Genomic DNA, 17,462 nt, shown 5'->3' on the forward strand with positions numbered 1-17,462 from the left:
TAGCAGCATAAACAGTCCCTATACTTGTATACGGGGAATGCTGCTGGAGTGACAGTCTTTGGCCGGATATAAATCCGGGTCGTTTCGGTAACGTAGAACCGACTGTCGTGGAAACGACGGGCTGACATTGACGGTGGTGGACGGTAGCTAAACACTTGGAACAACATTTTTGCGTTTTTAGATGTTTTAGCATAGATTTAATCATTTTGCTTATTAAAAACTTCTTCAACCGTGAAGCTTTTCTAATCTGTGAAAACAAAATTTCCATGACGGTTGATCGCGGGCGACCGAAGAAGCTGCTTGTATCTAACGAGTCTTATTTTCTTCAAGCGCATTGTCAAAAGATGATCAGTTGAGTCTCGGAAGGCTTTCATGTAGAGCTTATCCCTAATTAGTCTTGACATAGATCTGGCCGATACATTCATCTCCCTGATGTATCCCCATGATTGGCGCTTACTCCCTTTATTGGGTATTTGGCTGAGTTCTTCTTCTTATATGAGGTGTGCGTCTTGAAGATTTCCACAATTGGAGGGACCCACATATTTATTCCACTTCCAAACGGCAGATGTTTTTTATGGGAACCTTTCTTATGATAGGATTACGGTGGTTGGCGCTCTGAGCGTAAAAAGTATACTTAAAAAAATAATAAGAAATCGTCAGTGAAAATCGTTGAAGTGGACTTTGGACATCATGAATCATATTTTGTTTGAGCCTTAGGGGCTTCGTAAACTCAATTCAAGTTTTGTGCAACATCATTTGATAGACTCCTATAAGATCGGATCGATTTCAGCTGTGAGGATATTATGAAATATACTCTTGGAAACTCAGAAATTCTGAGTTCTGTTATTAAGCTCGCGTAACATTGCACTCTGCGACTGTTACACTGGGCAACCATTTTACAATGAATGTTCTCAGGACGGAATTAAAACAATTATTTTTTTATTATTTGTTTTTTTTATATACGTTTTTATACGTTTTTATTACTTTTTTAAATTATTTTTTATTATTTTTTGTTCTTATTTGTTCATTTAGTTAACAAAATTGAATACTACATACAATAAACCATAGTAACAACGATGTGTCGTACAATGTCTCTAGATGATCTCTCGAGTACTTAATTATATGAATGAAACCAAATTGGGATGAAAATACCAGGAGCATGGACAGAAATGTAGTAAAATTCTCAAAGCTTTTTGCACTTCCAGATCAAATATTTTTTTTTAGCCCAATTGGTTTTTAAATGATGTATGGTTAAAGTACTTATCTGTGTGAAATACCCCTTTCCAAATATGAAGTGGAATTTTACTATGCACCTAACAGCTTATTTGGGGGCGCAATGAGTAAAACTTAAAAAAAAAATCAGCGTTTAAAGCTTATCAGTGTATGTGTATGTAGTGGAATTTCATAAAGAATATTTTTGTAGAATATCTCTGAAAATTTTCACTAGGAGTCTTCTCAGGCAAAATCTGCATAAAAAGAAAGTAAAAGTCTGCAGAAACTAAATTAGCAAATAGTTCTCAGCTCCCTATAAGAGGTATTTATTATTCTATCTTTCTTAGGCATGTACGATATGTAGTGGAATTTCCCAAGGAATATTTTTATCAAATATATGAACCCATTCGCTCTTTAAAAATGGGATAGTTTTAACTTTTTTGCAGATTAGTTTAAAAACAATGAATTTATAAGGTCGCTAGAGGGTTAAAATATTCTAGAAAAAAAATTCCCCGAAAAATTTCACTGGGAGCCTTCTCAAGCTAAATCTGCATAAAAAGAACGTCAAAGTCTAGAGAAACTAAAATAGCAAATAGTTCTCAGTTCCCCTTAAGATATGCAACACTCTTTTAATACTTGTCTTCATTGGCATTTACGTGGGAAATGCACATTACTACTACCTGTGTTGGTATTTGCGTTTTTTAGTGCCTCAGAAAAAGGTTTTCTTGTTGTTACTTACATCGTCAGAATTTTCTTTGACCTGTATTTGCCTCAGTGCCTGGCTATAATTAATGGTATAGGTGTAGCTATGGAAGGTGTTGTGATTAAAGTAGTCGACTTCTTCTTATTCAACTCACCTTTAATCTAGAATACCAGTCAAACGGAATGACGGAAAGTTGTTGTTGTGTTGTGAATGCGCGATAAACTAATTTTATCTATTTGTCATTCATTCCGCTCTTCTTTTCTCTGTCCATTGATAGTTCTTATTAAAAAAAATGTTGTTGTTGCTCGAATGTCACCGCCTTTAATAGATTAGCCATGGATAGCTCGTTTTAAAATTGAATATAATAGTTCAAGGAAGGAAATTGATAACTTAGAAAGGCGGGGAAAATCTCAAGCAATTTTGCTTTTAAATAACTTTTTAAAACAATTTGGTTTTTAAATAACTTATTACTAATAAAAAAAACAAGATTTTGAGTGACGAATATTTTGTTTGTATACTGCGGCCGTCTAGTTCACAAGTGTCAAACATGACTGACAAAAATTTTTTTATTTGCATAAATTATAAATCTTCCCGTAAGGTGAATAATTTACGCCTTCTGGTTTTTTTTAATATTTTCGACTAAATATACACAGCTGATTTCTTTTTTTTTTAAAGCTCGGCTCTTTTTATCTTAGGGTGTGTATTTCTACTACTGTTTTTATTTTCCTTTTTCCTTGTTCTCTTTTGTTTTCTTTTGCATCGTTATTACTCTTATTATGTTTGCTTCGTAATTCGTTAAATGTAATATGATTTTGTTGAGCATTTGTCGCCGTAAGTGTCCACTTGGGTTGTGGCAACTTAGTTTATTATTGTTTGTGAAGTATACGCGCGTGTGGTATGTTGAATTTTCTGTTAGTTTTGCGAATTTTGTTATTTCTTTTCATGTCACTTGCAGTTTGCTTTTGTTTCACTTATTCGAAACGATCTGGTGGTTGCTTGCTGCTTTCCCTTTATAGACACACTTATAAGTTACCTTAATAGAGTGTGCAAGTGCTTCTGCATTTAAGTTTCCACTTCCATTTTTATAACCTTAAATTTGGATCTTGGCGTGCCGATACATTCAGCGAATCTGTGAAGCAAGAAATCCACTAACTTCCCTGCTATTCATTGGTGGAATAATAAAGCGATTCCATTTTGAGTATTTGTGGCGTGAGTATAATATGAAGTACAAGTATATTGAAAAAAATAAAAAAATAAGAAATAATTGCAAGGATTGAATTCATTAACGGTCGGTAATGTACTGGTTCGAAACTTTGGGAATGAAACACCAAATGGTAGAAACGTCGTTTCTAATAGCGATGTCATGGGCACAATTTTCTATGATTAAAAAACAAAAAAATAATTAGTTAAAAAAAAAAGTTAACAAAAAAAAATTATATTTTTAAATGAACAAAAAATTTTTTTTTTTAAATTAACAAAAAAAATTATATTTTTAAATGAACAAAAAAATTTTTTTTTTTTAATTAACATTTTTTTTTTTTAATTCCAAGTTGAAGTTCGATCATTGACCATTTGACAATCCGCCATTAAAAAGGAGATAGTTCTAAAATTTTTCAAAAATGTAAAGAGTTTCTAAAATTGGGTTTTGTTCTTTTCCACGAAAATAAAAAAAAGTAATAAATTGTTTCTAGATTTTCAAAAACTATGTCCTAAAAAACTCTAAATTATATTTAATTACTTATTAATTCATTTGACCATCCACCAGACCTATGAAACATCAACTTTCAAGTTCCTTACAATAAACAAAAAAATTATGAAGGGTCTAAAATTTCGGCGATATGGAACATTTAGTCCGATGATGCAATATTTCTATACGAAATTTTTATTTATTTCTACTTATGCTTTTAAGATAGGAGTAATGGATAGTGAGGAATGCAGGAGATGTGTAGAGCAGCGCTCAAGGGAAACTGTATAGCAACTCCTCTGCAGATGCCCTGCACAATTCAAGACACGCATAAAATATCTGGGGATACCACATTTTAATGGATTGGAAGATATTTCAGTAGCAAGTTGGGAACGTCTACTATGACTACTTCAAAACACAAAACTAATGAATTCCATCTGGGATTACTATGGACCAAACCGGTCTATGTGGGACTATAAGGCAACTAGCTCAACCCAACCTAATCTTTACTTATGCAAAATTATATGGCAAGAGTCCATCGGTAAAGAAATTGTACTGTTTTACAGTTAGAGTGTTTTAAACATAAGCTGTGAGTTACTTCACGCGCGGTTCTACTCTTCTTTTCGTTGTTTTTCTCTAAGTTCAATACAACGTCAAGGAAATCTCACTCAGAGAGGTCGGAATAAATACTACGGAGTTGAATAGTTTTTCAAATTTGACTGAAAATTTCACAAAATATTAAATAAAATGAAGTGCTTATCGTTGGAGTGTTGAAAAATTTGAATGAAAATTTTGATTTATTATTTTAGAAAGCAGTTTGAGAAAATAAAATTTTTTGTTTGTATTAAGCGGTTATATACAGTTAAAATTTTGAAAACATCGATTTTTTAAATTTAGTTTTCCTAATGTACATATATTTAAGAATGCACACAGAAAATTTAATATCATTTCGGTTTGAAATTTGAAAAGACGTTTCAGAGTGTTTGAAAGTATAAGGCCGGAGCGGGAGCGTTTTTTTCAAAATGGTGGTTTCAAAGTCGGTGACCAACATTACTCGAAAATGGCTAAACGGATTAGTCTCAAATTTTAAGACGTCATTCTTAAATATATGTTTTAGTAATTAATCGAAGATTTTTTCTCACCGATAAATATATATTATATTTTTTATAAACCATTTAAGGCTGAAATTTTGGTGAAACGTCGATTTTGTTAAAAACCGCCATTTTGTCAAAAACATTTTGGTCACCGCAAAACGTTTTTTTTGAGAGGAGCTCTTGAAGATCAGCTGTAGCTCCATTGCAAATAAATATTTTTACAGTTAAAAGATAACATAATATGTGTACAAATTTGTAGATCAATAAATTTAAAAGTTTTCTCTGAAAAAATTCAGGAAAATTCGCTTTTTTTCGGCCTTCAGAAAATTATAGTATTCGCTCCCTAAAAAGATTTGACATTGGTACACCGCCAACTATGTATTCAGCTCATGATTTCTTTCTGTAGGTTAATGTGATTAATTCTAATTCTACCTTCGACTTACCTTCGCCCAACATACAGGCTGTATAAAAAAGTTTTTCATTTATTCACCCACATTTGAATAGCGAACCAATTCTGATTCATAATCTAGCCAAGTCTTTCACACAATTCAGTAATGATTGTTAGCAAAACAATAAAAGTTCAATTTGTGATGTGACGTGATGTGCATAATTTTAGGCGTTAATGAGTGATGCCAACGAAATGGTTATTGCTTTGTCACCGCTTGCGTATATCAAGTAGGGAAAATTCATTTTAGTAGGGAAATTTAAATTGAACATGACTGTTGATGCAAGCACTGATAAACGTGGCGAAATTAAAAATTGTGAACTCACTCACTCAATAATTTATGTGTAGCGGTAAAGCTTACTTCTATCTCATTGGTTTTGGTTGTAAATATTTAAGTGAAATGGTCGCATTTTGAGAGATTATAGTTCGCTAGTGACAAAAACAAACTACGTATTCATTGGTTTTTTTAATGTGTTTTTAACGTGAGTACCTTCCGGTGACGGTGTGACTTTACGGTGCTCAAAACCACAACGTATCAAATCAATGCTTTGATCAGCGCCCCAAAAGCATTTACGGTATTAAACCACCTATCTAAACCTCTGCCCTACTATGGGTCCGGCATTCGGTTGTAGTGCAACTCCATATCGAATCAAAAAGGCCGGATTTGGGTGTTAAACCACAACCACCAGGATACTCCTCGAGGGGCTGTTCTCAAGAGCAGATAAGAGAAAGCTCCGAGGGCTTCTGTTCCACGTGGTACCAGATTTAAGTTTCTGGTCAGACTTCTTAGCCAAAACTACTTCCAGTTGAGCTTCCATTAGCTCTGTACTGGTGGCCACTGTAGGGTACAGTTTGCAGACTGGCATCATAATCAGACCATACTTTTCCGAGAACAAACAATTGACGAGCTGCTATTGTCAATGGCGTCCAGTATAGAGCCAGGCCAAATAATTTGTATGCCACCACTTGTAATTGGTTATTGCTTGTGTCAGCTTCTGATAATATTCAAGTAATCTTTACAAACCCATGCCGTATTCTGAGCGCACTTGCAAGTAATGGATCAAAAGTGATTTCCTATCTTCGAACAAGGCAATATTGCCTGCTCATTAACCCATCTGTCCAGAAAATTAATGAATGGTCGTATTATAGTTGAAAATATCATACATATTATTTAAAACTATTACACAGCAAAATTAATGTTCAATGTATACTTCACAACAGCAAATTAGCCGGCATTGCCGCCATCAAGGTTCAAACGGCCTCATAGGCAAATTTAATACTCGTATTTATATGGTTGCGCATGCAAATTTACAAATTAGCATACGACACCCATAGCAACGGCCTAAGGGTCACGTATTCAAGTAAAATGACATCTCATTCAGTGTGCTGAGCAAACTGCTGCCAATCTGCCACCTGCAGTATGAGCTACATAGGATACGACGATAGGGTGGGGCCCAAATGTATGCACCCTCCATTCATGCGTCTTGTATTACATTGATGTAAGTAGTTTCATATGCAGTTGTAAATGCCTAGACAATCCATTACACCAACACTTACACAATGTGCATTGCTTACAATTTTGGTCTATTTTGAAAGGAATGAATTTTGTATGCGAGACTATAGGCAGAAGATTTTGGGTTTGCTGAGGCAATCTTGACATATTTACATGTACATGCACAAAATGCTATTCCACCACAAGTCACCTGTCCTTATTAGTTGCCAAAATGTGTGCACGCATACATACATAGCCATAGACATACATTTGAATTCTCATATATGTAACTAGGTATACATACGTAGGCACACATATTAAAAATCTAATGAATGGCTAATTGTGTGGACGAGAGCACATTGCATATACTTATGAGGATTTATGCATCCACAACATCTGCAAAGACGCTGTAATGCTACAATTTATGTACCACCAAATCATTAAGTAGTTTTGTGGCAAAGTATTCCAGGAGCATTTGAATTCGCTTTTTGGATTCAGCGATGTGGCAAAGAAACAATTCGAAATGATGAGTGCATATCTTCACGTTTTTATTCACTTGATCTTACCAATATTGAGGAAGCTGCATTGCTAGCTTGCCATCATACCGTCGCCACCCATATACCCTTTCCAATCTGTAAAAAAATATCGGGAATTGTTGATTTAAAAAGCGCGCGTTACACATGTCTAAATTTTTTTTTATGGAATGTTAGTACAACTGTCCTCTATAGTGTCGCAGAGTTTGAGCGCGATCTGTCAATTAGCTTGTTTTTGGCATTTAATTATATCAGTCAGCCGCAGGTGAGTTCTGAGATTTTCACTATGGATAAAAATATCGAGCACAGAATTTGTCATAAATTTTGTGTTTTGAACGATATTTCGTTTGTTGAAAATTGTTGAAAATGTTGCAGAAAGCCTATCGCGAGTGTGCTTTATTAAAAACACGGGTCTACGAGTAGTATAAGGCTTTTGCAGAAGTCGAGAAGTCGTGGAAGATTTGCCCCGATCTGGTCGCCCATCAACGTCTTCAACGGATGAAAACGTCGACAAAGTCAAGAAAATAGTGCGGGAAAACCATCATATAAGTTTGAGGGAGATAGCTCGTGACCTTAGCGTGTCTCACAAATCAATTCACAACATTTTACACCATCAATTGGTCATGAGACGTATGGCTGCTCGACTCGTTCGAAGAGAGTTGAATTTCTTTCAAAAAATTCATCGGAAGAATGTGGCTAAGAACATGGTTGAGCAAGTGAATTCGGACTTAAGGTTTATCCAGCGTATCATAACAGGAAATGAGACGTGGATATATGAGTTTGACATGCAAATCAGTCAGCAAGCGGTTGAATGGCGCTATCCACATGAGCCGAAACCCAAAAAACCACGTCAAAGTCGGTAAAAAGTGAAAGTCATGTTACTCGTTTCCTTTGATTATCATAGTGTTGTGTACTCGGAATTTGTTCCAGCGGGTTCTAAGGTAAATAAAGGATATCATTTGGAAGTTCTGCGACGTTTGAGAGAGAATGTGCGTAGGAAACGGTCCAATTTGTGGAAAGAAAACTCATGGATTTTGCACGATGATAACGTACCGTTGCACAAGGCTCATATTGTGAACACTTTTTTTACCAAAAAAATATCAACGAATAACTACCGTATTTACCGGATTTAGCCCCCTGTGACTTTTCGTTTTCCCAAAACTTAAATTGCCACTACGCGGACGCCACTTTGAGTAGATAGAGTCCAATAAGGAGAATTCGCTGTAGGAGCTGAAGAAGATCTCTTTAAATGCGTTTAAATGCTTTGATGACTGGACTAATCGTAGGCGTGTATGTATTGTTTCGAATGGAGGTTTATTTTGAAGGCAACAAAATAAATTTTGATGATTAAACAATTATTTTGCGTTTTATTGAACAATTCCCGGTACTTTTTTGACAGAATGAAAGTATTTACATTTAAGCAGCCTTTGTTTAATTTCCCATGACTGGATTTACAACACTGCGGTTGGAGCAAGTATTGGCAGGTCGATAAGACTTTTTCAAAACTTTTCTAACGAACACTTCAAGAACAACCTTTTGCGCCATGACGAGGTTTTTACGGCTGCTAGCTTTCCTTCTACGAGAGGTGGCATTGATTTGATGAATTGCTTATTGGAGCAGAAAGCGATCTGCTCGTTGTCTGGTGTGAATTTCCTTTCGAACTTTTGTGCTGTTGGAAGGCAGCGTTTCCGACTAGTGAAATCTCAACTTTTATAAAGTGGGATTGTTAAAAGAGTCAGACTTGCAAGATGTTGGCTTTCATAAATAAAATTTACTTGTTTTGGCAGGAGTACTGTCAAATATATAGATGGAAAGGAAATTTAAAGACGACAAATATGAAATCGAGTACGAATAAAAATACAAATATGAGTACGAGTAAGAATACGAGAACAAATACGAATATGCAAAAGAACAAGAATAAGAATATAAATATGAATACGAATTCGAGTTCAAATACAAATTCGAACACTTTTAACTAAATACGAGAGACGATTGAAAAGTACATGCAAAGAAAGCGAGATGACACTGCTGGCAGGTATTGATGTTGTGTCTAGTTAGTAGAATCTTTTGAAAGAACACACACCAAGATTCAGCCAGATCGGTATATTTCTGTGTATTTGAGCTTCGTTTGAATCGAGGAAGACAAGTGATTTGCCTTTTCTATCACGTCTCAGCAGTTGTGGTCACAAAATTAATGGAAAAAGGATTGGAACTCGTTTCATTTCCCACATTTTTTTTAGACTTAGCTCCCTAGAAACACTCCGAGTACTATTTGTTCTTCAATCTGAAAAAATGGCTGGCGGGGAAAATATTCTATTCAAACGAGGAGCTGATTGCAGAAACGAACGGCTCATTTTCAGACTTGGACAAATCTTATTATTCGGAAAGGATCCACAAACGAGAGCAGCGTTGGACGAAGTGTGTAATCTTAAAAGAAGACTATGCCAAGAAAAACAAAAAGTTTACCGTCAATAATTAAGCAGTTTGTAGTTTTGCATGGACTTTTCAAACGACCCTTGTAACATTTCCAAATACCTCGCTATGCCAATGTAAATCCCCACCAGTATATTGAATTTCCAAAACAAGCAGAATATCTAAGCAATGACTGACCATCGCTTTTTAAGGCCGACTAAATTTGAATATTTCTAAAAATCCAAGTAATAAAATCCTAGTTATGGCTATTTAAGATAGAGTATAATTTGCGGCGGCCACCGTAGCTGAATGGGTTGGTGCGTGATTACCATTCGGAATTCACAGAAAGATCGTTGGTTCGAATCTCGGTGAAAGCTAAATTAATAAAATCATTTTTCTAATAGCGGTCGCCCTTCGGCAGGCAATGACAAACCTCCGAGTGTATTTCTGCCATGAAAAAGCTCCTCATAAAAATATCTGCCATTCGGAGTCGGTTTGAAACTGTAGGTCCCTCCATTTGTGGAACAACATCAACACGCACACCACAAATAGGAGGAGGAGCTCGGCCAAGCACCTAACAGAAGTGTACGCGCCAATTATTTATTTTTTTTTTTTTATAATTTATGTTTAGAAAAAATATTTTTCTTAAAGAAAATACCTTCAAGCCCAAAAGTAAATAGAAAAAAACTTATACTTACGCACATGTGTATGGGTCTTAATTATTTCTTAGTCATTGAATGAGTTGAATAATTTTATATTGAGCGATTCTATGTCAAGTGATTCAAGTAGTTTTGACACTGTCGTCAATTCTACTGAAAACTGGTTTATTTGTATACCAAGAAGAAAATAATCATTATAATTTCGAGTTTTATTCAATGTTTTTATTTTAACACTAAAATTAATACGAATTTAATATAATTTAATATTTGGGCAGAAAATAAAAAGTATAGTTGGATATGCATTGTTTGTGTCTTATACAAGTTAAAATCTGACTTTTATTTTTCCGGTCAATTATACAGAGGTACATTTTCGTTTAAACATTTCGTTTACTTTAGAACTGTTTTAAGATTACAACAATAACAACAACAAATATTCTTCCAAACTATTCGTTAAGGTAACAGTAAACCATCGTTGCATTTGTTTCTTATCTATTGCTTTTTGTTGTAAAATAACGGGTCTCTATTTAAAATTGTGCTTAAAAATGCTACATATTCATATAAACGCATAGTTTGTTAAAGAGTGCAGTAGTGAAGTTAAAAGTGATTAACTTGTGAATATTGTTTGTAACTGAATATTTTGGTAAATTCTTACAATTTTTTTACACATTCATTCAAATTTCTTAGTTAAATTAAATTTTTTAACCTAATTTCTTCAGATTTTCTAAAATGCCTAAGGCAAAATACTTAAATGATGAGGAACGGGTATTGGTCAGTGTTTACCATGAGGAGGGCTATTCCAATCGTGAAATTGTAACGGCAAAACACATTTCGCACATTTTACGAAGTGATGAAAATATAAAATGGAAAAAACCAAAGTCTAAGCCAATGGTAAAGGAACATCATAAAAAAGCTCGTTTGGAATTTGCCCGTAAACACATTCATTGGACTACGGAATGGAGGAAAGTTGTGTTTTCGGACGAGAAGAAGTTCAATTTAGATGGCCCTGACTCATACTCATGTTATTGGCATGATCTACAAAAAAATAATGTACGCATGTCGAAGCGTAACTTTGGTGGTGGCAGTGTTATGGTGTGGGCAGCATTTTCGTCAGCTGGCAAGGCTCAACTGTGCTTTGTGCCGTCAAAAATGAACTCAAAAACGTACACCGATATGTTAGAAGATGCCCTCATCACATTTTTAGATGAAAAAATGGACGAAGACAGCATTTTTCAGCAAGACAACGCTTCCATCCATGCGTCAAGGGAGTCTCGAAATTGGCTTAAGGAGCATAAAATTGACCTGTTGGGGTGGCCCGCTTGTAGTCCCGATTTCAACCCAATCGAAAATCTCTGGGGATGGATGTCGAGGAAAATTTACGGTCAAAAAGCCCAAGGAAAAACTTACAAAACAGTTTTGGAGCTGAAATTAGCAATAAAAGAAGCATGGGAGGATGTGGACAGATCCCTTCTGCAAAGTTTGGTGCAATCAATGCCAAATCGATTATTTGATGTCGTAGCAGCGAAAGGCGGCACAACTAAATATTAATAATAATTATAATAATAAAATATTAATAATAATAATAAAATATTAATAATTAATTTATGTAAGAATTAGAAAAAAATTGAAATAATAAAATGCGTTTATATGAATATGTAGCATTTTTAAGCACAATTTTAAATAGAGACCCGTTATTTTACAACAAAAAGCAATATATAAGAAACAAATGCAACGATGGTTTACTGTTACCTTAACGAATAGTTTGGAAGAATATTTGTTGTTGTTATTGTTGTTATCTTAAAACAGTTCTAAAGTAAACGAAAAAAATGCAATGCGTTTAAACGAAAATGTACCACTGTATAAGGTAATTCCGAAATAGAGAAGACTGGCGTCATAAAAATTTTTTTGATGGCACCATATTTTTAATGAGTTACTGTGTCATAAGCTACATCCCTAGCTGACTTTCAGTAAAAGCTTGGTGACATTCGGTTCAGTGGAAGCGAAGTTATTGCATCTAAAGTGCCAGTATGTTTTTGCCATCGGTACGAAAATGAGTTTGGAGCAAAGAGTAATATGAAATTTTGTTTTACAATTGGTGAAACGTTTGCCGAAACATTTGAGTTGATGAAAAAAGTTTATGGCGATGATTTTCTATCTCGTGTCATTTTAACTGATCATTTGGGCTTACGAAAGGTCTGTGCCCGTTTCATTCTACACAAGTTAAGTGAGGACCGAAAATTGCTCAGAGTTCAACCTTCGAAAGACGAGGCGAGAAAAAGCGAGAATTTCCTTTACAACATTGGAACTGATGATTGGTGATGAAACTTGGGGTTTCCAACATGAACCTGAAACTAAGTGGCAAAGTGCCGAATGGAAGGCCTCAGACGAGCCACCACCCCAAAAATCGCGTTTGGGGAAGTCAAAAATCAAGTCGATACTCATTTGTTTTGCGATTCCAAAGGAATTGTCCACAAAGAGTTCGTGCGAATGCGCCAAACCATCAATGCAATTTTCTATCTTGACGGTTTCAAGCGCTTGTTGCATCGTATATGACGAATTTGCCCTGAATATCGCGAAGGAGGAAGCTGGCGCTTATTGCATGATAATCTCATAGATCCACTCTTGTGACTGAATTTTTGACTAGAAATTGCATTTTAACCATAAATTACCCACCGTATTCGACTGATATGGCTCCCTGTGACTTCTGCCTATTCGAAAAATTGCATTTGACCATGAAAGGAAAACGGTTTGCATCTGTAGAGGCCATCCAAACGCTTGTACCGACATCCTAAAGGGCATTCCAGTCAATGAACTGAAACACTCTGAAACCGAAAAAAAAATTTGGTCCAATACCAACGGTGATTGCTGACTTATTTAAAAATAGGAAAAACAAGAAATGTAAGCCATATAGGATTAACCGAAGTAGGTTAGTTGAGGGAACATGAAACAAAGCAAAGTTTAAACGAATTTTACGGATTATTTTCAAAGTGTCAAATTTTGGTTTTTTGGTTTCTTCTAAAGCATAACACTTAACTACATACTGTGTTGAACCTTCAAACAAATCAGAGAAAAACTTACGGAGATGTTTTATTTTGCCCAAATTAATCGAGTGAGGGAAAATTGAAAAAAGGCGACTTGAAACGAGTTATATGGATTTATTTTCAATGCATCGAATATTGGTTTTTATTTTTTTTCCAACGCATAATGCTTTTAGATGCGGAGATACGTGACTTTAACCAAATAAATTATATTTGCATACAAAAATTATGAAATGCGAAACAAATAAATTGTGCAAACTTTTCAATAAGTCCTCGAGCTGCAGTTATTAGACGCACTGTATATTCATACGAACTGTGTACCTTATATATTTGATTTAGCAAAAAAAAAAAAAAAAAAATTGTAAACATTGTTTTGCAAATATACTTCACACTCGAGTGTGTTTTATGCACCATTTCGTTATGATGATTTTTCCGACGAAAAACACTTTTTGTTTGTATTTTCATTTTTCACAAATGCAACTGCATGGAAAAGTCACTGCGCGTACTGCATAATAGATAAATAGAAGAACTGCCAAAAAATACAAAAACATAGAAATACAAGTACAAAGCAAATAAAAGTATGATAGAAACAGGAACTGAGTTATACGTTTCGTACTGCAAAATGCGCTCTTTGTTTGTCAGTGCGTTGCCACTCTATGGATTTGTCGTGGAAATTGCAAAATAGTAGAACTATTGGAGCAAGTACATATATTTAAGCGCCAAAATTGGCTATAGAAGTAAGTGAGCGAATACTGTGTGAGCAAAAACTGTGCAGTTGCAGTGGTAGTGTCAGTGGAAAGAGACTATCAATTGCATGGATTTTTTCTATTCTTCTCGCTTTTAATTTCGTGCAAACGAATTTTTAATATAAAGCAAATTTAATTGCAGCTACAAAGAGATTTTTAGAGCATTTTATTAGAGTTGTTCTTTTCATTAGGATTTTAGCTATTTCAGCTACACTGATGGAAGTATAATAAGAAATGCTGATTTGATTTTCTCAGTGAGTTTCCGGGTATTAACTTGTCAAATAAGAGCATTTTTCGGCGAAATAGGGTAGAATAGCGGTCCTATAAGAGTAAATGTAAGAAGTGCATAAAGTTGGTACTTATGAAAAGTGGGCACTGGTTTAAGGGGGTAGTATGGTTAATTCGGTGTAAAACAAGCATATTTTTCGAAATTTTTTTTGTCGACACAGTTGATTTATTCAAAATTTTAAAATTACTTCATTATAAAGTCATATTTAAAGAATATTGTGTGAAGTTTTCATTGATTTTTATGAAGAAATGAGTTGGTGGCAGCGAATCTTCGCGGACGTCTCATAAAAAAGTTTTATTGCGGTGTCCCTCAGAACTCATTACTGGATCAACTAAAATCAAAAAACCAAATTGATTTCATCAGCTAATAAAGTTTCGCAGGTAACAACGTCGAATTTTTTTTTTTTTTTTTTTTTTTTTTTTTTTTTTAATTTTTTAAAGCGCTTTGAAGTCAAAACACCGATTTTTCATAAAAAAAACTTGAAAACTTTGTTGTTTTAAAATATGACAAAATTAAAAAAAAAAAAAACTCGACGTCATTACCTCGTGAATAAAGTAAAGAAACAAAAAAATCAAATTTGAAAAGAATCGGTGCAGTAGATATGAATCTACAGTGGACACCGACCGTAAAAAAGGCAAGTGTGAGAAAAACGCGTTTGAAGATTAGGTAGCTATTTTCGGCAGCGTGAAATCCGGTTGGAGAGGTAGATACTTAATCCTTTGTGTCTTTGTCAATTTTACTCTAATGCACTTCAAACTTTCACACAATAATCTTAAGATGTTATAGAATAATTTAAAAAACAAAAAAAAAAATGAAAAAAAAATACCATACTACCCCCTTAAGCTTAAAGTCATTCAGAAACGATCTTTTTTTCCTTGTTCACTCTTCTCGGGAGCATAGGGACCGTCCCATGAGATGTCGGCATCTGCTAGTTCGCGCAACATCGACCTTCTCCAAGTGTTTTGGTCGACCTCGACCTCTGCTCCCTTGAGGGTTTTTAGTGTATTGTCATACAAGAATAGCACTGGACTGGAACCCAAACCAGCAGAATTGTGCTTATTAAGGTGAATTTTATATCGATGGTTTCTCCGTTTAAAAAAACTTGATTTTAATCCATTCATCTTATTATTTACTTTGAGTGTTTAAAATTTTTTTTTGTAAGCATTTTTTTCTGTAAGATTTTTAAAATATTTTTAATTTAAAATTTATTTATAAAATTTTTTTGTTAGCATTTTTTTGATATAGAATATTTTTAATATTTTTTAAATATTTATTTAATATTTTTTAGCCAATATTATTAAGAGATTAAAATATTATATACTTCTTTAGTTAGCCGAAACGAATGCTTTAAGAAAAAAATTCAAGAAGTTTGCACTACGTGTCCTTATTTTTTCGGAACCTTTACCATCGCATAGATCAGAGTTATTTTTAATAAATCAGAAGCACGAGAAGCTAGGAGATATATACCTTTATTTTACATTAAATTTAAAAATTTTAAAATTTGTTTACATTGCGCTGATGCTCTAGAGAAAATGATTTTAATTTCTAACGAAAACCTAGTAGTGTCCTGTTACTCTATGGGGGCAGCTGCAAAACTGATTATTCTCTTAACACTCGAGCTCTAAACGAACTTAACTTGATCTGGAATATTGTGCGTCACATTTGTTGTTTTTGCTTTTTCGAAAGATGTTTTTAAAAACTCATTGAAGTACATTTTCTTGCGTCTCTTGAAGCGTTTGAGACAAAGATTTTGTAGGAGAGTTTTGGACCTTTGCATGTTAGTGACGGCAAGTACTGCAGGCGATGGAACAATGAGCTGTATGAGGTTTATGACGACATAGACATAGTGCAGAAAAAAAAAATAAATGAAAAATAAGAAACTAAATAAAAATAAATATCCAACGACTCCGTTGGCTGGGTCATATCGTCTGACGCTCCGGCGCTGAAAATATTTAATGTGTTATCAATTAGTGGTAGTGGAGAAAGAGCGAGATCTCTTCTGCATTACTTGGTGTGTCCAACTTCACTTGGTGTGTCCAACTGGCGCTGGTTAGCACGAAAAAGAAATGACTGGCACGCTTTGTTAAACTCGGCCAAAGGCGCTTAAGACGGACTATTGTTAAATATTAACTAAGCTGAGCTTTTGTTTGTTAAATATACTAAATATTGTAGAAATATCAATTTATAAATCACTCCACATTAAATAAGAATATCTATGTATATAACCATAAGAGCGCAATTGTATATGTGTGTTTTTTCTATATATTTACTCTGGGTCAAATATATTTGGTTTTGTCTCTACTCTCACCATTTGCGGGAATTTCTAATTTCCTCCTTCCATTCGAATAAAACTGGGTTCATCAAATGTTCTCTATTGAATGCACCGTATGCCTGATGCTGTAGTTAGTAGAAGGCAATATGGTGGGAGAGTACAACCGTTTCAAATGTGGAGAATTCGATATTGAAGAAGGCATATTAAGAGACGACAGGAAATTATGGAAGATGCAGAACTAGAGAAATACTTGATGAAGAGTCGTGTGAAACACAAAACAAAAGAAAAATTAAGCGTTACCATTCAGAGTGACTCTACAAATGCAACGCATTTCAAAATGTGCCGAACCCATGGAAATGATTAAAAAGGACAATTCGTGCCAAATGTGTTGAAAAAAGGGAGGTTAAAAGGTGATTTTTGGCTTTGTAGCAGTTACCTCATGAAAAAAAATTTAATAGAAGAGTTTCTATATCACATTCTACCTATCAACAAAAAAAGTATACACCAGAGAGCAAAGAAAACTTGGGAAGAAGCCCTGAAATGCTTCCAAATTAACTTTGAAATCAAATACTCATGACACCAAATGTATGATCTGTATTGAGTGGAATCAACTCGGCATGATATTTTATATTAAGAATTATTGAAAACGAGTCACACCAGCACAGAAGACCGCTAATAACTGTAATTAATACGTTTGAGCCTACATCTGCAGGAAGAATGACTACAATATTAAGAAATAAAGGACAAAGTAATACCCCAGCAAAACTTTTCAATCCAACTGACCTTCCTAGGTTACAATAGATTTCATCACCACGGTCACCACATAATGGTAGCACTCGGAAATAGTACGGCACTTCGTCTCTAATGACTTCTTTTATGCAGCTTC

The sequence above is a fragment of the Anastrepha obliqua genome, chromosome 3, assembly GCF_027943255.1.
Source record: "Anastrepha obliqua isolate idAnaObli1 chromosome 3, idAnaObli1_1.0, whole genome shotgun sequence".
In the NCBI taxonomy this organism is placed as follows: Eukaryota; Metazoa; Arthropoda; class Insecta; order Diptera; family Tephritidae; genus Anastrepha; species Anastrepha obliqua.